This window comes from Notothenia rossii (assembly GCF_949606895.1).
Source record: "Notothenia rossii genome assembly, chromosome: 2".
In the NCBI taxonomy this organism is placed as follows: Eukaryota; Metazoa; Chordata; class Actinopteri; order Perciformes; family Nototheniidae; genus Notothenia; species Notothenia rossii.
In genome coordinates, this window is record NC_136904.1 from 40,478,001 (window position 1) to 40,499,334 (window position 21,334).

At 41.0% G+C, this 21,334-nt stretch overlaps 1 protein-coding gene and 1 long non-coding RNA gene across 2 annotated transcripts in view; one reads left to right on the top strand and one right to left on the bottom strand.

Annotated features, from left to right (window-relative positions):
• Positions 1–21,334, top strand: part of LOC307030058 (neural-cadherin-like) — a 597,902-nt gene that overhangs the window by 107,744 nt on the left and 468,824 nt on the right.
• On the bottom strand, positions 1,607–18,038 carry LOC307030062. The gene is made up of 3 exons (XR_013805519.1): positions 17,745–18,038; positions 2,193–3,234; positions 1,607–1,882 (listed from the first exon to the last, which is right to left on the bottom strand). It is a non-coding gene; the product is annotated as an uncharacterized lncRNA (long non-coding RNA).

Below are 21,334 nucleotides of genomic sequence, written 5' to 3' on the forward strand. Positions count from 1 at the left end.
TTATTAAACTATTTTGAAATAACTCTTGCAAGCCCAAATGAAAGGGTTTTCTTCAAAAGGAAATCACATGCTTTATTTGACGATGTAATAATGTATGTAATGCTTCACAGCTTATACTGCAAAGTCTTTCAGTCTTTTATTTAGAGGAAGTGTCAACTTACCGAAATGTGGTTCTCGATGACATCCCTAGTGCGAACGTTATGAAAAAGATTGTTGCTACATTTGTTCTAAAAAAAAAAAACAGTGTTTGGTTTGATTCAGACAGTATTATTTTGTGCATACTTTCCTACAGTAAAAAACTAAAAGATGCATAGAATAGAAATTTGTATATATTTGTGTAGTCAGAAGTTTTGTCAAACAGCAATATATGGAAACTAAACAAGTACGCTAAGGTGGGATGTGCATCACATACAGTATAACAGGATCACATAATCAGGATACAAAAAAAGTAACCATATCCCTTTACAGTTCCATACAAAAAGACCTAATCAGATTAATGTTACATTTCAAAAAAATTTGGATCATTAGCAGAATAACAATGTTGAGCAGAGGCCACATTTCTGATCCTAAATATCTTGGTTTCTTCTTTTATAAGGTCACATTGTTCTGTTGTCTTACATAATATGCTTACATGTTCTCTTTTATTCATTTGCATAGATATTGAGGTCATCTAAAAGTAACGGAGAGTGTCCAGCAGTTTCAGACTCTAAAAAACGTTTTAATGTGTAAATATATGGGATATATCTAGTCTTGTTACGTTTTTCTGGCAGGTTTAGTGATTTAGGCCTATATATGATGGCTGTATCATTACAGGAAATCTTGCTGTAGTGCACCTTTAACAAAGAGTATCCAACCATCTTAATTCCATGTGTCTAGAGCTGACAAGGCTGTACTATTGTCACAATTGCATTAAAAATATATTAAAGAGCCTCCGGTGTATTGCACTGCACATCTCCCTGGGTAGAATAGATGGTGGGTTGTGTGTGTGTGTGTCTGTCTGTCTGTCTGTGCTCACAGACCTTTAAGTGCCTGTAAACCGTCCCCAGTCTCAGTGGAATTGTAATGGGCTGTCAGTGGCTCAGTCTCCCATGAGGTTTTGCTATTCATAATGTGTGTGTCTTGTTTTTTCTTCTTTGTGTGTGTGTAAAAGAAAGCAAGAGAGGGAGCGGGTGTGATGGTTTTCTGTAGTAAAGTACATCGGCCACTGTGCAGAATGATCCTAATTGACAGTGATGGCCTTTTCCTGGGGGACTCTAGCGAGGGACTCTGCGTATATTTGTGTGTGAGTGTGTGTAACGATTGTGTGTGTTTTCACATTGCACTGCTTCTATAATTGAATATGACAATGACAATGTCATATTGGATATATCATTAATTTCAGAAACAGTATTTACAGTCTTTACTTTGGACACATCATTATCTACTTAACGCTAGTGAAAACTGGAGTTCTGGAGTAGTTATTGTATGTTTGAAGAAACTAATTTATTTAGCTTATTTTGTTCCTTAGGACCTTGTCTAGTGATATATAGACCCAGATACCTATATCAGTTGCTTTATGATGAAGTCAAGTGAAACTGTTCAATCAGGAGAGACGTGATGTATGAAATACATGTTTATTATCGGGACACATGATATGCGGGAATAGTGATTGACGTATTACAACAAGTAACTGTAATGATGTTTTTGCGATTAGGCCCCGGGTTTGCAGGATGATCATTCAGGAGGGAAAGAACCGCTCTGATGAACCCCCGGGGTCTAGACACTGGTGGTGGTGATAGTAGTTTGTCCGATCTGAAGGGAGAAGGTTTCAGCTTGGCCCTGTATTAGGAGACAGGAGGCGAAGGGGTGGAGGAGGGTTGTGCGTTGACACCTGAAATGACAACTGACAGGGAGGGGAGAGCAGATTTAAAGGGGTTAGCAGGTGCGATGATTGGCTAGCCGGGGCGTAACGCCCCTGATCGCTTATTGAGATAACGTGTGACACCAGATGATATTGTCTTCCTGATTGAACTTACGCAGACCCATGTCCGCAACCTGCATTCGCAGGGTTAAACGTGACGCGGACCCACGTCCGCAACCTGCACTTGCAGGATTAGCGTTCGCAGACCCGGAGTCATAGCCTGACAGTTACGAGAACAGTTGACACGTATACACGCTGATGTGTTACCACCACCAGTTATAGGCATAATTACCATTTTTAGTGTTTGAGGGACCTTTGGATAGCCAGCACGGCACTGATGTCCGGGCGGATGTAGGATGTGAAGGCAGAGGAGGACCATCGTCCGAGTTGTTGCAGGGATGAGGATGGGACGCCTTGATTAGCAGCGGACGTAGCTGCGCCTATCCTGAACAAATGCCCCGAAAATAATTGGGGTGATAAGCCGGATCTAATGAGAACTTGCTTTAAGTAATGATTGAACTGGCGTTGAGTTAAGGGAATATTCCCTGAAATAAGACATAGTGGTGAGAGAGGATGAATGAAAGGTCTAAGATGCAGGAATTGGATCATGGATTTATAAGGGCAGAACGGGGAGTCGTTGCGAGCTGCGATAACAGAGCAAGCGCTTCCGCATTTGGAGTGCTTAATGCTTAAACTAAAATGGCTAGCGTAGAAGGATAAGTCCGCAAGGCAGACTTCTTGATTGGGATTGAACGTTAGGGAAGCTGTGGTAAATTCGCCTGGTCTGAGAAAAGCATAGAATGCCAGTAGGAATACTGCATCGAGTAGCGCGTCGATGTAGGGAGAAAATAATCCTTCTCTAAGTTTGGAGAGCATGAGGCGCAGAGTGGAGAGTGTAATGGGTCGTCTACGGTCTAAAGCTGGAGGAAACGTTTTTAGAAGACCTCTAAGTATGAGTTTAACTGATTGGTTAGCAAACAAGCTGATGAAGCTGGGATCGAAGCATCGAACGTTAAACTGTACTCCTGCTAAGAGGCCCCGGATGTATTGGGGTTTGAGGTGGCGATCAGTGGCGCAGTAGCACATGAAGGCGCACACGGTGGGGATGAGAACAGGTTTAAGTGAGATGCCTACGGAAACACAAAAGAAAGCGAACGTTCTCCATGCGAAGTCGTACGTTTTGAGGATGGAAGCGGCTAAGCCTGTCCTCGTAAAATATCTGGCGGACTCTAGGGGCCTAGCTAAGGGGCTCTTGTTTAATTAAGAGAGAGGAGATGCAGGGGAGGAATCCCGACGGGTTGCGGGCTGGCTTCCGGGCAGAGTTTCCGGAATGTCTGAAATTGAAAGCGAGAGAGGGAATCAGCCACTACAGATGTAGCGATTCATTTCAGACAGTTTGAAACGCGAGGGCCGTGATTGGTACGTGATCTGCCCTCGCTCAAGGGAAAACCTCCAGCTTGACTTGAGACCGCCCCCGTGATAGATAAATGTAATTATAATGAAACCAGCTGCAATGGATCATTGATCCACCAGGGGGTGCAGTGGGGTTCCACACTGGAGCTCATGTGAAATAAAGTGAGATACAGTATGCTGGATGTACAGCGGAACTTTGTTAAGATCCATATGTCACGGATATCATACTACTGTGCTAAATAAGAGACATGTAATCATTTACAAAACATCACCATGTTGTTATTTAACAAAATAATTGTGTTATTCGAAAAAAACGAACGGGAGGAAATGCAGCCCGGCTCTCGATTTTTAATCCTAATTTAATCATCATCTTCACCACGATCATTTATGTTTATGTTCGCCAAATTGACATGAAATCACTGACACATATGAATATACTGTATTCAACTTCATTAAAACGTTATTAACGTGCCTAAACTCAGTAATTCACCAAAAATATGTATATTTTAATGGAGTTTCGTCGGTCGATCAGGATCCCAAAGTGTAGCGGAGGGATCCTCATCTGGATGAAGGGTGTTATTTTCCCAATAAAGAACAAGTCGCTGCAAATTATCCCGCTTATTACATGGCCACATTCTCAACAAAGTAACGACATGACTCCCAATATTAATTGAAATGCTTTTATGGATTTAGAAAATGTTTTTATTGATTTAAAAAATAGTTGTATGTATTGATTTAAATTCACATGCATCCGCTAAGAAAAATAATCCGTTGTTACAGTTTTTTAAACAGTCTGAATCAAACGGCAGCTCTCAGCTGTGTATTTACACAACTAATGGCCCATCAACCACAGCTCTCTCCCCCCCTCCCCCCCTGATCTTTCTTCTCCAGCAGCTAAATTAACAGTAGGTTACTCTGAGTGACCATAGACTGTATGTGACAAGCTTACAGTTAGTGACGTAACAACACCATAAAAGCTGGTGGGTTGAAAGCAATACGGGAGGTAAAAATAACTACAATAATTGTGATTTATTTATTGTGGCTTTTATGTTTTTAGGTATAACATTTTATGTAATTCAGGCTTATAGTTCACCCTGCTCTAAAAGCCTTCAACAATGACAATATTCATTGTAATTTAATAAATCCTTCCAACACACATTGTAAAAAATAGCCTACTGTAAGTTAAGAAATCATTTCAATATGTACATCTTCTGATGTAAAAACAATAACATTATAAATAGTAACATAGCTGAACATGGTATTGCACATTTAGCTTTGAGTGTTACTGACCTGAGATGTTTTTATTACATGAATTAAGGTTACTGAGGCTTTTTAACATACAGGGATGCAAACTCATCAGGTATGAAAAAGGTGACAAGGATCCGAGCCCCCGGCTCCCCCACCCCACGGAATGACAGAGGATTTTAGCAGTCAGAACAACTAAAGCAGCAGTGTTAATAATAACAGAAACGCCAAAGAGTCACATCTAATAGAAATATATAAAAGCATTTATTTTAAATTGTGTGGCAGTCAGTTTATAATTTTGGCAGCACTGTTGAGCATTTTGAAAATGTATTTTCATGCCTCTGTGCAAGGCTTAAGTCTTTGTATCTTTATAGCCACATGGTGTAAAGTAACTAAGTTCATAAACTCAACAAGTACTATACTTGGGCACAATTTTGAGATACTTGTACTTTATTTAAGTATTTCAATGTTTTGCTACTTTGTTCTTCTACTCCACTACACTTCAGAGGTACATGGTGTACTTTGACTCCACTACATGTATTTAATACCTTTAGTTACTTCACAGATCTAGATTAATTAAGTTAAATATAATCAAGTGTTAAATCAGACTTTAGTTCCACCTGGAGTAAATCCACAAGCTACCCTGCAGTATACAAAGTCATTCAAACTAGCTGCACCTTTAGCAGCTTTGAGAACACTTTCATGATCAATCATTATAAAACATATCATATCTATTATTCTGAAATGGACCAATCTGCACAATGACTACTTTTACTGTCGCTACTTTCACTATATTTTGATGATAATACTTTTCTACTTTTACTTGAGGAACATTTTGAATGCAGGACTTTTACTGTAACAGAGTATTCCTACACTCTGGGACTATTACTTTTAGTCAAGTATAAGATCTGAGTACTTCTACTTTTACTCAAGTACAAGACCTGAGTGCTTCTACTTTTACTCAAGTACAAGATTTGAGTACTTCTACTTTTACTCTAGTACAAGATCTGTGTGCTTCTACTTTTACTCAAGTACAAGATTTGAGTACTTCTACTTTTACTCTAGTACAAGATCTGTGTGCTTCTACTTTTACTCAAGTACAAGATCTGAGTACTTCTACTTTTACTCAAGTACAAGACCTGAGTACTTCTACTTTTACTCAAGTACAAGATCTGAGTACTTCTACTTTTACTCAAGTACAATATATATACTTATACCACCTCTGTTTATAGCCTATGAAAAAAACTATTAGAAATAGAAGGCTAAAGCTAACGTTAGCAGATAGTGACAATGTATGCTAGCTAGCTAGCTCAACGATTCCTTAAATAATATTGCCACAGAAAAACTTTTCAGTTCACATCACGCTCTGCCGCTCCGACAGGGAGCTCTGCTCTGAACACCTGAACAGCCCGTTCTAACAGCTGTTCACCAGCGGTCCAGTCTGTGCCACAGTGACTCCGGACGCACAGTTAATATTAACGAACGCACCCGTAGGTAATGTAGCTGCTGAAGCTAGACCATCATCTCGGAGCAGCAGAGCCTTATTATACATCCATGAGCAGAGCCGACAGGCAGGAAGATTCGAGCACACAGCTCGTACTTCATTATAATATATAAAAAAAGAACACCATGCGTGTCATGATGGCACATAACAGCTCACGGCCGCAGATTACTCCGGGTCCCAGCCCCCCCCATACCCCAAACATATTTGTATTGCAGATCTACATGAATCACACAAACGACTTATTTTGGATTCAAAACGGCGAATTTCGCCGAAAGGTGACAAGTTTGCATCACTGAACATAGACAGAGCACAACTGAAACATAACATCTGAAACGATGTAAGAACATAATACACTTGTGGGGATGCTTGGGATGTGAGGAGTGAGGGACACGGCTTAGAACGGGCGTGTCGCCTGGCAGGACAGGAGAGTGTGTGCACCAGTCTGCCTTGATCTATGAATTCATTTCCATGACACTCAGGGCCGTGGGAAGTAGGGGTGCTGAGGGTGCTGCAGCACCCCCTGGTGGAGGACAGGGGATCTGCACTTCCACAATACAAAAAAAACGAATTTTCAGCCTTGATGTAACAACATTCATAATTAAGTAAAGATAACACCCTTTTCACCCCGGTTACATTTTCCATTTGCCCTGTACAATGGGCGCTGAAAGTGATGAAAGTGGGGGATGTTGGCTTAGCAGGCGCCCGCAGCCAAAGTGAGAGAGATAGAGAGAGGGGATACCGCGGTACCGGCGGGGATTGTTGTTAGCTTCTGCTGCGCTAACGGATATAAGAAGCTGTTTCTACAATAATGTGGAGGGAGAGCTGTGTCCTGTCAGACTGAGAGGCTCAGTGAGGTAAAGGAATCTGAGAGTTTAGATAGTTCACTTTAGTCTAAGTTATCTCAGTGGGTCTCAAACGTTTTGATCACAATTTATGTAAACAAATATTTCCAAGGCACACCTTTATAATTATTAGGATAAATAAAAACAGGTTTGAAATCATTTCAATGTATACTATAGGACAGTAAACCAAAAACATCGTTTAAAACTGGAGATTTAAAAATATACATAAATAAATAAATGTTAACTGGTAAAATAAGATGAATGAACAACACAAATAAAATAAGTTACATGTATTTGTTATTGGCTATGGTAGGTTATTGGCAATGTTCACATACCTACTTATTTGATTAATAAAATGCAAACCGATCTTTTTCATATGGGTGTTTAGAGTTGTACCCCCTAGATCAGTCTCTAATTGGGCGCTCAAAGTGCACCAAATTGAAGCATTTTACTTTAAAATGTTAAAAAAATCTTCCCGGGGGAGTACCCCCGGACCCCCCTAGAGGATGTAAAGTCCACCCCCCCAATTAAAATATGTTATAATACTAAATAAATTTGAAGCCTTGTTATATAAGCTGTCCACCATGTCAATATGTTTCTCTTTTTGTAGTGTATTGGGCTTTTGTAGAGGTTTTTCATTACCAGCTAAAATCTTGCCTATAGGGCAGCACATTGGTCAGAACCAGCCCTGGTGTCATCCCCACAGCACCCCCCATTTGAAACATGTTCCCACGGCTATGATGACACTCACTGCTGCCCACAGCTGTTTTATAGAAGGAAATTCCTTCACTTCATGAAAGTGTTTTAACCAAACACACCTCTACACACACATGACGGGTGTTATTTTCCCCATAAGGAACAAGTCGCTGCAAATTATCCCGCTTATTACACGGCCAAATTCTCAACAAAGTAACGACATGACTCCCAATATTAATTGAAATGCTTTTATGGATTTAGAAAATGTTTTTATTGATTTAAAAAATAGTTGTATGTATTGATTTAAAAAATAGTTGTATGTATTGATTTAAATTCACATGCATCCGCTTAGAAAAATAGTCCGTTGTTACAGTTTTTTAAACACTCTGAATGAAACGGCAGCTCTCAGCTGTGTATTTACACAACTAATGGCCCATCAACCACAGCTCTCTCCCCCCCCCCCCCCCCCTTGATCTTTCTTCTCCAGCAGCTAAATTAACTGTAGGTTACTCTGAGTGACAAGCTTACAGTTAGACACAACACTGTCATTGCAAGTGACCCTCAGTTAGTTGACTTTTATGTTCAACTGCTAAATTCGTTACTGATAAAAAAGGGCTTCTACTGTACCTAATTACCTTAACACTAGAACCGCCAGAGGTTTTTGTATAGGCCTACCTAAACCTGTCAAATCCCGCTATTAGAATGCAATTTTTAACAACATAGGGTGCTACATAACACACTTTCAGGAAAAGTCAGGGACCGTGAGACTTTAATATTTTATTGAAAAAAAGTTACATTGCACACACACAACACACATCACACAAATTGACCCGATTGGCGGTTCTAGTATTAAATAAACTCACTAATTAATGAAACCAGTTCAATACGCATTATTCTTATTCTTATCATTCTTTATGAGCGCAGAAATAGTCTTAAAATCAGATCTGTTTTTTAAATGAAATCTGACGGCAGGCAGTTAGCTCTGATCACCTATGACAAATGCGTCGCACCTAATCGCTGGCCATTCAGCCACAGACACTGTTCGAAATGGGGGGGAGCTAGGGGGAGCTTGGCTCCCCCGAAGAGGGAGGGAGCTCCCCTGAAGGCTGACTTTGAGATAAATAGGGGAGCCCAAAACAATCGTGCATATTTGTGTCACACAGATTAGAAATGTTGAGTTTCTGTAAATAACAGTTCTTGAAATAAATAATAGTTATTGTTCATTACAGTTGCTGAATATTTGTTTTATATTTGTGAATATGTCTGGGTGTTGCCATCTGTATGTGGCGGCGCTGCATTCTTACTTACGTTGCTATGATTATGGCGGTGATGCCGGCGCGGTATTTGAAATGTTCATATTGATATTTTTTTAACTCTGGCTGTGTTATACAAAAATATGGCAAAACGAAAACAGCCAAGCGTGACAGCTTTTGGATTCATAAGCAAAGAAGCGAAGGCGTCTAAAAATGACAACGTGAACAGAAAACAACTTTTAGTTGGCCGGCTGTAAGCGGCGTTAGGGTCGAGTTTCACAGCTCCACACCGAGGGAGAGGCCTGCCGATGCGGAGCCTGAAGAGGCTTCAACAACGGCCACATCCGCCGGCATAGTGACACCGTCTGTATTAGTAGAAGAGTGTTTTTATAGCAATTGATCGCATCCGCGCTGCTGCGCCAGTCAACAGAGCGTGCGTGTGACATATTTAGTAGCAGGATGTGCTCTGAAAAATAGGGCTCCCCGAAAGCAAATGGGTAATTCGAAAACTGACAGAGCTCCCTCTATACAAATCAAACTGTAGAAGGTGTGAAAGCACCTATTGTTTTAAATAATGGTCGGAATGTGACCTGTGAGCCTTCTGAATTACCGTGGGACAGCACATTCTAAACTAAAATGTTCAATCAATAAAGTAACATCTTATCTTATCTTAATAATATCTTCATATTAATAATAATAATAAATCATACAGTATGTGTCCGAAAGGGAGCAGGAGGAAGCAAACACAAAAATATACTGCATATTAAAGCAAACGATTGTAAAGGTTAAAGTATGAGCATAACAAATAAAGAAGTGTAATGTAAACATTTACATTATAATTATGATTATTTAATATATAAAGACTATATATTATTGAAATTACAAGATTAGATATACTTTAATTGATCTAAAATATTGATGTGTTCAAATGCTCTTCAAAACACAACTGAAAGTCCATGAAACTTGTCTTTCTGTATTTGTGAATGAAGCGCCATCTCCTGGTTAAAACCTGAAATTGAAAATCTGGCAACGCCCTCTTGGAAAATAGTGGGAGGGCTTAACATTCCTCTATACTGGTCTTTGGCAGGCCGTAGGCAGGAAGCTGTAAGCTGGAGTCCGAAATTCAGTGCTACATCTGTATATTGAGGTGGCCGGGGACGTGACGAGCTGAGATGAGAAAGTTGTGGGTGAGGGAGGACCACGTGATGCTTCTCATGAACGGCATGATGTCACTGCACGAGGAGCGACCTTTATTGATAATCCCGACCACTGATTGGTTGTCGCAGAGCACCGATAAGCGTCTAACTAAATTCTTCTTTCCGGGTAAACGGAACACAGGACATCGCAGAAGATGCCGAAAGCAACCAGGAATTGTCCTATGTTGAGATCTTTGAGGAGCCGGGGATCTGCAGACTTAAAAACGGCGGTGATGCTTCCTCCCGTGGCGATGGACTTGTCGCACTCCGGGGAAGGCAAAATGAGGCTGACTAAATTAATGTCTTTCCCTTCGAGGATTTTCGCTCTCAGCCGAGAAGAAATGTGAGCGCTCTGGGGAATATGAGGCCTACCTGAGTGAGGCGCTGGGAGTGCGGAAACCGGGGAGTGAGAGGGAGCTATGATTTGTGGGTGAAAAACCCCATGACCCGGCATAAATCCTGGTGGCTGCGAAGCGGGGACCGCGGCCCAGTTCGCGGAAGAGGTTGAAGCTCCAGCGGGGCCTTTATCCATGGCCTGAAGGCGAGCGTCGATTAGCAACATGGAGCTAGCCAGAGATTGCAGTGAGTTTGCTATGCTATCATCCGTTAGGGGCTGGTTACCAGGGTTCCCGGGCTGGGCGGCGCTCGGGTGAGCCTGGGGAAAGGTGGACCTTTTTGATGGACGGGCTCTAGAGGGACTTGACTTTTTTGTCCTTTTTCCCCCGCGGCTCCGCCGGTGTCCTCGCCCGCGTCCTTGCCCTGGTCTCACGGGAGTGTTGGCTGGAGAGTTGGCTGGGGCTGCTGCCCTGGGCTGGGGGATCGCGCCGGAGACTTGGTCCGAGAGCTCCCGGAGCTGGGAGAGAGGGAGATCTGAGGCTGCGGAGATGCCCTACTGCCGTAGATGGGCGATGATGAAGTCTGCTCCTGCTGATTGTGAGCCGCCACGGGAAGCCAGGCGGGCGCTCGTGCGCCAGAGGCTTGAGGAGTTGGAAGCTGCATCTGGAGGTACGTCGGAGCCGGGATCGAGATCCTTCGGAAACGGTTCGTTGTCGGAAGAGTCTGTGTTAGGCATTGTGAGGTTTTTAATCTTTCTGAGTGTTTTGCAGAGGAGTATTAGTTACTACCATTGTGCGTTGATACCTGAAATGACAACTGACAGGGAGGGGAGAGCAGATTTAAAGGGGTTAGCAGGTGCGATGATTGGCTAGCCACGGCGTAACGCCCCTGATCGCTTATTGAGATAACGTGTGACACCAGATGATATTGTCTTCCTGATTGAACTTACGCTGAGCTACATTTGTTAGTTTGAATACATTACCATGTTGAGAAGACAACCTTTCTGTTTGGACTCCAAACTAGGGTTTGGAGAATCAGAACTATTGCATAACCCTACCTTAAGATAAAGCACATTTGTTCAAACTAGGTTGTCACTTTTTCAGGTACCTAACGTATACCTTAACTCTGTGACAGGACAACTATTAGCCTTTGTTGGCAATACTTCCATTTCTATGCCTCTCAAAGTCTCTTATAATCATTTATTATCAGGTTATTCATAAATATGTTGTGTGCTGTCAATATTTGTGATTCATTCAAACATGTTTCATTTAGAGTTATCGGTATTTGGGTAAAACTGAATGTATGGGCTTACAAGAACCTCAAGAAATACAATAAATACAAACACACAAAAAGTTACTTTTAAGTTTTACACAAGTCCAATTGCTAATATTCGAAGGGTGAGTTCATCATTATCACAGCTTCATCAATATAAATCATCACTCAACAAAGAGTTATACAAAACATTAAATTGTATTTTGCTCCTAAGAACCATGTCTACTGATATATATAGATAGATACTGTATATCACTGGGTTTATGGTGAAGCTAAGCTAAGGCGTTTTTCAGTTTGAACACATTAACATAGGAGACCATCTTTCTGTTGAGACTGCTTTTTGTGACCTATGCCATTTTTATTTTACCATTACCCTGACAAGTTCAAACAGCCCTATTAAAAGAATTGGTGGCACAAAAACGTTCTTAAAATGTCCTTGCTCTTAAACTGCCTCTACAAAGTAAAAATCGAACATTTTCTGACACAAGAGACCGCCTGCTTTACTGGATTGCAAAGCCGGCGGATTAGTCATCCTGACAAAGACTCGCTGAAGAGAGAAAATGAAAAGTAACAAAGTGTGAGAGTCCTGGTTAGAAAAGAGAAGAGTGCGAGTAGATTACAAGCCACAGGAAGTAAAATGCTGTCTTCACACCAGGTCTTCCTTTCCTTTGTAATTTGGTGGAAGTGAAGTCAATGCTAGTGTTTGTTGTCACCTGTGTAGCTCACACTCTGCCTCTAGACCAGGGGCCGTATTCACAAAGGATCTTAGGGCTAAAAGTAGCTCCTAACTGGCGAATTTAGGAGAAACTCCTAAACATAACGGGCGTGTCAGTCTTAAATTTAGGACTCCTAATTGTATTCACTAAGAGCAATTCCCAAAGTATTTTAGGCCTAAAAGTAGCACCTAAGTTTAGGAGAGCTTAAAAGTCCTCGAGAGGACTCCTAACTCAGTAAGACCTATTCACAAAGAATCTGAAAATGGCTGCGAGACGAAATGTTTCGGAGACAATGGAAGACTGTGAATTGATCAAGAGATATAGTCTAAATCGTGAGGGTATCAAACTTGTTGTGGAATTAGTGCGGGATGCAATAACATCCCCGACTAACAGGAATAACCCGATTAGTCCAGAAATAAAATGTTTGGCAAAACTACGATATTTAGCAACAGGGAAAATGCAACTTTGCAATGCCGACGATTTAGGAATATCGCAACCATCAGTCAGCCGTGCCATAAACCAAACCATCAACGCGCTCTCTAGACCACATATCATCCAACAGTTTATCCGGTTTCCTTTGGACAATCAACAACTACACAGGATCAAAGCCAACTTCATGGCAATTGCAGGTATGCCCGGTGTGGTCGGTGCTATTGACGGGACGCACATACAAATAATTGCGCCATCAAAAGATTCCGACGTGTTCGTCAATAGAAAGAAAGTACATTCCATCAACACGCAGATTGTTTTTGATGCAACTTTTAACATTCTTGATGTTGTTGCAAAGTGGCCTGGATCTACCCATGATTCGCGTATTTTAATGGAGAGCGGTCTGAGGCAGCTTTTTGAGAGGCACCATGTACCAGTTGGGTGTCACTTGCGTTTAACTTTGTCTTCACTTTCATTCATCATGATAGGGGGACTTGAACGGCGGTATGGGCTGTTATTGAAGGTGTTTAAGTGCTGGAAATATGCTCGGATATGGATAATAGTTTGCAGGGTGCTTTTAATTTCCTCCTTGATTTAATGCAATTTAAGTATTTTTATTGTTTGCTCTCTCTCTTTAACGTGCATATACAACGTCATTATCGTGGTCTGCACAAACTTGTCATCATGTGTGTATTCTGCTAACGGCACTGTCCATAACTATTTGATAGGAATACATTTCTAGCCTAGGCTATTTCCTTGTTTTTCGGTGATTTAGTGGGCTCGTTTGTGGGATGTTGCGGATGAGTTTCACCGAGACCGCCTGCTCTGAACAACCAATCACCGAACTGACCGCTTCTAAACTCATGCACGAGAATCAACGTAATCCATAGCAACGGCGCGTCACTCTTAGTTCACTCTTAGTGATTTATCCTTAGTATGAGTAGGTCTCAGCGGCTTTGTGAATAACTTTTTAGAAAAAACTCCTACGCAAAATGTTTTAGCGCGAGTTAGGAGCACTCCTAGCGGTAAGATAAAATGCTTTGTGAATACGGCCCTGATCTGTAGACTGTGGGTTCCTTCTACTCGTCCAAGGGCAAAGCGGAAAACAGGGTTTTTATGAGGGCTGAATAAAAACGATTTTCAAAGGTTTGAATCCTTTCCCTTGGGATGGTTTCATGAATGAAGTATGATAGAATACTGTGCACAACTCGACCCATGAAAAGAGAGAATAAGTCAATGATGGGTTAGAGCAGAGCTGCCCAATACGTCGATCGCGATCGACCGGTCGATCGCAAAGGTAGTGAGGGTAGATCGCATGGCATTGAAAAAAATAAAGAAAAATGGCATTTGCCATTTGATTGACGTACAGGTAAGCCAGTATGAGATCTCATATTTTCTAACACACAGTTCACCACGCATGCACGGTCAACCGCGCCAGCTGCAAATCACCGGCGAGCTGATTACCTAAGCCTTCCAATTTAATGTACTGAGTTGTATTGTGCCATACGGGTTCATGCAGTTATGCAAGGTACACCAACATAAGGTATACTCAGTATATATAAATAAATATATGTTTAGCATTTTTAATGTAGGTAGATCATTTTGACTTGGTCACTTTAAAAGTAGCTCCCAAGCTGAAAAAGTATGTGCCCCCCTGGGCTAGAGTCTTAGCACTGGGGGGTGAACTTCGAAACCAGATTAGCTGGGTACATTATGTCAAGCATCAAGCCAGAGTTTTCCGTAATAAAGCCAGAGTTTTCCATAATACGAAGGTTGCTTTTTTTCAACCTGGCTAGATCACCATGGCAATTTATGCTGCAGACTTAACCTGCTCCGGACCAGGTTATGTTCGGATTTTAGTTTATGCCTAAAAATTGCAGCCGATACCAGTGTTCACTAACAAGGTCCTTTTAAAATAGCGTGTGTGGTAAATCTATGAGAGGTAAACATTCTTATCTGAGGGAATACGTCTTAAATGTGAACTTGTGGACCACTAACGTTGCATTTATGCCACCAAACAAAGCTGTGCAGTTACAAAACACATTCTACAGTATGCAATGCATTACTTCTTTTTTTCTCCGGGCAATCTTTAACATCAGAACAAGATATTATTTACCAGAAAGAACTTTACGTGCAAATGGAATGACTCTGGAATGTGTTTTTATGACTTGTTCGTATTACACTGCTGGTATATTGCAGCTAATACAAAGCCAATTAGAAAATCGATTAGACTATTTATATGTATCACGGATAACATTCTATCAATACATTTCATTTCACTTTGATTTGATTGTGGCAACAAATGTAATTTTATTTACCGTATACTAAAGGGGACAGTGTGCAACCTAAAAGCACTTTTAAATATATATAGTTTAAATTTGCTGCATCGCGAGAGGCACAAATTGTATTGAGTGGTAAATTAAACACATTTTATTTTGTAGTCTTATAGGGCGGAATTAGGCGTTGATCGATTGGTTTAATCCGGTTCATGAATCACATGACGCACCAAGTATTGTAGTAAGCCTGACTTCACGAAGACAGTTGATGTCCAGCTTTTTGGTACATGTTATCTCTAATCATAGTTTTTGTCAAGCCAGCTAAATTAAGAAACACTGGCTCTGTTGAGCTTGCTTCGCAGTATAGCCCCCTGAAGGAAACCAAATGTGTTGGTCTGTACTTAACTTGCCCTGTATTATTTTTCTGTTGACATCTGCCAATATGTGTTACCGTCCTCTCTCTCACTCTGCTCCCCCCCCCCTCTCTGTCATGTAAGGGTGTCATCGCCCAGAAAGAAATGATGTGCAACACAGCCGTCACAGTGATCACTGCAAAGCTCTTTGATGGAGAGAAGTGTGGGCAACTACACATTTTTTTTTTGCTGATGTCAACCTGTATTACTTTGTATCATTATTTGTCAGAGAGGCTCTGAATCTACTAAACAAGATACATGTTGGTACCTTTACCGCTGTGTTTTTATTGATTATCTGTTTTCATGCTCCTTTTTCTGCTCTGGCTGCAGTTGATTATTTGTCTTCTCTGACAGAGAGTGTCTTGTTGCTGATAGAGGTCTCTCATAAGGATGTAAAGAGGAAAAACACCTCCATGAATCTAAGATGTTCCTCCTCTTGCAAGAAACTAATAACTTGTGTCACCAAGCAATTTGAGCCCAGCTCTCAATTTGTGCTTAAGGGCTAAATGTCTGTGCTTAATGTCTGTTCTTAATGCCGGCTTCAACACAGCCACATTAGTCGGAGCAGTTTTTTTGTAGCTACTTCCACCAAATAATGGCATCATATAAAATGCAGCAAGGTAGATGACTGAACATTAGGCTGCATTATTATGATGTATGTTTTACTTAATGTGACACCTCTAAGTGGATAAAATACTTCTATTGTATTGCTTGTGTCATTTATGTTGAGTAATATCTATATTTTGTTAATGTGCGACATGATGTTCAGACAGCTACAAGTCATTTTATTATGACATCAACTTTTGAAGCACTATGGAGGGTGACATTTATAGCATCCTAACAGCCTGGCACATGCAGGTGTTCTTAAAAACACTCCAATGATTTAGTGATGCACTCCTGTAATGGTATCAGAATCCTAATGGAGGGATTAAAATAAAAACATTGAAAAAGATGCAGCAAAAAAGCAGATGTCCTTTAAAAACCAGAGGAATCATTGTATGTGTCCAGATAACCCACAATGCAACTCTGACATTTAGTTAAGAGCAGTGGTTTTCAATCTGTCGGGAAGCGTGGGAAGAAGTTGTAAACAAACACTGGTTGCTCAAAACATTTAAACTAAATGGAGAAGTTTCTTACACAGCCGGCAGTTAAAAGAAAAGTGGACAAACCCACGACAAACTCTCTCTCTCTCGTCTGTAAAAGTACTCATTATGCAGATTGGTACACGTTCTTATGTACAGCACTTGAGTAAATATACTTAGACTGGAGCCACACGAGAACGGTAACGCAAACGAACCGAATTCGATATCAAAAATGTCTTCCGTCCACACGCAATAGGCACCAGAAACGTGTCCGTTCACACGAGACCGCTCGAAAGCACTGGAGACGCTGTAGAACATATGAGGGCCTGTAAGTGGCGCTGTAGTCCTGCCACAAAATACACCAAAAGCAGCGAAGAAGACTTCCCGCGCATGGTTGCCCTTTTGTTTATTCTCCGCGTGGACGCTCTGGCTCTTTTTCTCCCTCCCCGAGGCAAGCGTGTGGTCCTGCTGTAAACCTCTCCTCTAGTCCACCAGCAGATGAAAAACATCCACCTCTCCGCCTCTTCCAAGGTACGAGGGAACCGTGCAGCAGAGTTTCCGTTAGATTTTCAACATGTCCGTTAAAGTTTAAATCTTCCGGACAAAATTAGAAAAGTGCCGGTCAGAGGTCTTCTTTGTTATTTATTGATAACGACTCTATATAATAATATAAGGATAATAAATGGAGCCTCTCTTTTCCTCCCCCTCTTCTGACAGCCCAACGGCTGATCACTGAGCAGGAGAGGTGGGGAGAGGCGGGGCTATTGCTTCATCGTTATCAGAAAATTATCTATTGGGGCGTAGACACAGAGCCGTTTGGCCCCCCAGAGCGTTGCGTCCCCAGATCACCACCTTACCTTGGGAACCGTTATCGTTATCTGCGTTTCCCTGTCGGCCTCGTGTGGCCGAACCGTCTATAAGATAGAGAACTGTAGCGCATGCGACCGTTACCGTTCTCGTGTGGCTGCAGCCTTAGTTACTACCACCACTGCTGTTATGCTATGTGTGCTAGCAGCCCAGAATCCACACTAAATAAAACAATGCTATTTATGTTTCTAATTCGTTTAGTTTTTTTCCCTTGAAAAATAACAGAAAGAACTCTAAAAACACCCTTAAAGTACAGGATCGATAAAGAGTATCTGTAAGAGTAGTAGTACCATTAAAATCTTACCGATAGGCCTACTGTTGATTTGTGTTGGTTCTCTCGCGTCCCAGGACAGAAATTAAAATAAAGAGACTAATGGAGTCTCTGAAAAGATTCAATTTGGTACTTTAATTAAGTAGCTCTCTTGGCTCCCGCTGCTGTCGGGGGTCCTCCCACCGCTTTCTTCTATGTCCGATATCGCGTAAAACAGAGGATTTAGACGTTGTGTGGTCATTGTATACTGTAACTCCACACGCCTTTTCTCCTCATACACTCTTTCATGACTTTGTATTTAATGCATTTTAACGGCTGTAATCGTTGTTAACGTAATACCGGAAGTGAGTTCACTGTTGATATCCGGAGGCTCCTTACAGTAAAGCTTTTCAAAATAAACTTTAGCAACAACGTTAGCCACAAGCCAATGCTAACCGGAGATGTTTTCAGAATTAACCTAACCTAAATTACGTCATTAAACATTGATTTTAATTTCTTACAATACCCATCCCTACACACAAGTCTTTGATAGGCAGGCTATGTGTGGAAAAGGAATGGAATAGTGATGTGATTATTTGTAACCTGCAGAACAAATAGTAGTTAGTTTAATTTTAACATCTACAACTCGGGGATGTAGGGCCTACTTACAAGCACTTGTTCATTGTCCAATATAACATGTACAATTATAGTTGGATATTTGTGTCTTGTTATTATTAGTAGAGAACATTAAATGTTTGTACAATAAATCCTACCAATCTAGGTGGAAACCGGGTTGGTGGGGGCTCAAAAATATTTCCCATTAACCAAGGGGGGCATTACTGAAGAAGTTTGGGAACCACTGGTTCAGAGATTCATATCTGGTATTCTAATGTCAGATTTATGACAACACTTTAAATAAGTAATGTATAGACACTGCGGCAGGTGCAAGCAGCATATATCCACACTCCGCGGAGCTCCACACACACACACACACACACACACACACACACACACACACACACACACACACACACACACACACACACACACACACACACACACACACACACACACACACACACACACACACACACACACACACTCAGCCAGCCTTATTTTTCTCAGCTGCAGCTCCGTAGACCTCAACAATGGAATTATGATAAGTAGAAATGGCCATGACATGGGACCTTTAAAGCAGTAGAGACATTTGTACCATGAAGTTTTGCAATACTGTAGAACAGTTAGGATCACAGATATTAAAAACAAAAGAAGAATTGATCTACTTCCCCCGAAAGACAACTTGGTCTTTCCATGGCAGCAGATGGTCTATCATTACACATTTGTCTGAAAGTACCTGCTTGATTTTTATTCAGTGTGGATGAGAACAACTATTTCCTCTGTTTTCCCGGTGTTATTCTCAAGAGCATTATTATCACTCCACTCGACACCTGATGTACACCCTGTTAGTGCAGCCCAGGGTTTTCTGAGTTACTTTACAACCAGGACTGTCAACGTTAACACGTTAAGGTTAATCATCTGGAAACATTAACCCTCTGAGACCCACATAGGACATTTCCGTTTTTGTATTTGTTTTTGTTTTGCCTTATAAATTATCATTTATTTTTACATTATAATAAAGCTGTACACATCCCAGAAATCAGCACAACCTCAGCTAATGACATATGCCACTCATTAGAGACTTATATACAATATAATATGGGATATTTGCCCATAGCCATTTTTTATTTTTAAAACGGAGCTTGAATTCTTTACTTATTTCATTAAAAAGAACTGCTAACCATAACATTGAAAAAAACATTCAACACAGACAATTGCACACATTTACTATCATTGTATCAGAAGAACTGATTAGAAGATTCTAACTTCTTCTGTTAATTAGTTATGCCCATTCTTTTTGGGCAGTGTCCACGGGTGTTTTTTTGCCAGGAATTTTCTTTTTTTTTGTCAAGACTACACATCGTATCATGGTAGTTCCTTTCCACAATCACACATGGCATGCTGAGAAGATTCATCTGAATTTTCATCAACATTATCCCCGTGAAAAATCAGCTCCAAAGCCTCAGCTGTAGTAAACTTCCTTGCCATACCTCAGTTTACTTTCAAAACACTAAAATAACTATTCCAACATTTATTTTGCTTTCACGCGTGGAATTATACCGGCTCTCGTTTAAATACACAAAACAACGGAACTGACAGGCAACCCTCTGAATCAGACTCCTTACATGTACTTTAATGTACACACAGGCATATATGCTCACACAAACAAGCATCCCTTAGCCCTAACACACAGTTCTGACAGACACTCCTCGCCCACAGCGTGTTGTCCATCTGACGACTTGCCATTTCTCATCAGTCGGCGAGATGAGTGAGACACAAACATGATATCGCCCAAAAGCATACAGATGGAGAGGCCAGTGACATGAATGTAGATCATGTTTACACCACGGAAACTTCTCATGAATAGAGTTACGATGACACTGCATATCTATTCTAGCCAGAGACTAGACTGTGGGAATTGAGACATATTTACTCTATACCTTGGTGAGAGCTGGGGGCAGGAGTTTGATCATGCTGTTGATGGGAGTCAGCACCAGAAGAAAAAAAAATGTGTGAAGGTTTTACCACGTCAGCATTGTAAATTCACACCACATTTTCCCTGGGTGACCTGAGGCTGATAAATAACCCCTCTTTTCGCAGCGCTGGTTAGCCCCGGGTTAAGTGGGTTAAATAAATAAAAAACTCTGCAAGGTGGCTAATCTCGGATCACAGCAGGGTGAGATGAAGTGAACTCCAGTCTCAGATGTGCCTCTTTGACACAATAGTGTGCTTTAATCTGTGTCAGCAGAACATTTTTTTAGGAAACTTTTAACACTAGAACCGCCAACGGGTACATTTTACCCGCAGCTGTTTTTTGATTGTTTGTAACTTTTTTTCAATAAAATATTCAAGTCTCCCAGTCCATGACTTTTCCTGAAAGTGTGTTATGTAGCACCCTCTGTTGTTAAAAATTGTCAATATGAAGTCAGATTGAAAAAATCCCTGTGCGAGCAAAACTCACTGTTCTTGTATGATAAATAAAAGAGCATTGTACCTTGAAAATCAATAGCGGGTACATTTGAGCTGTTGGCAGTTTTAGGTATACAGCGACCTCTGGCGGTTGATGTGTCTCTATGTTACATTCCTGCAATGAGCAATAGATCATACTCGGAGCCATTAGTTCACACGAATACTTCTTAAATCGATAATGACTAATGACGGTAAACAAAGATTCACCTTCTTCAGGCGCTGAAAACTGAGACGTTATCTATACAGTATTGAATTTAAGAGCCAGCCATGCATAAATTGGAGAGAGAAATTGCTCAGTGTGTGAAAAGCTTATGACACTAAAGTGGGTTCATTATATATATTTATAAAGCGTTGATCTTTCCGAAAATAGCCCGGTTAACACATTCCGACCTGAGTGTTTAGAACACTTTGGTTTCCAGTTTTATCTTTTTATCATGTAGAAATCACATAAATTCAACATCTTTTTTTTTTATAGCCAATTACAATGGATCATTTGACTGAGGTATTATAACAAATGCTAAGGAGGTTGCGTTTATATTTAGTTTGTTTCCCTTGTG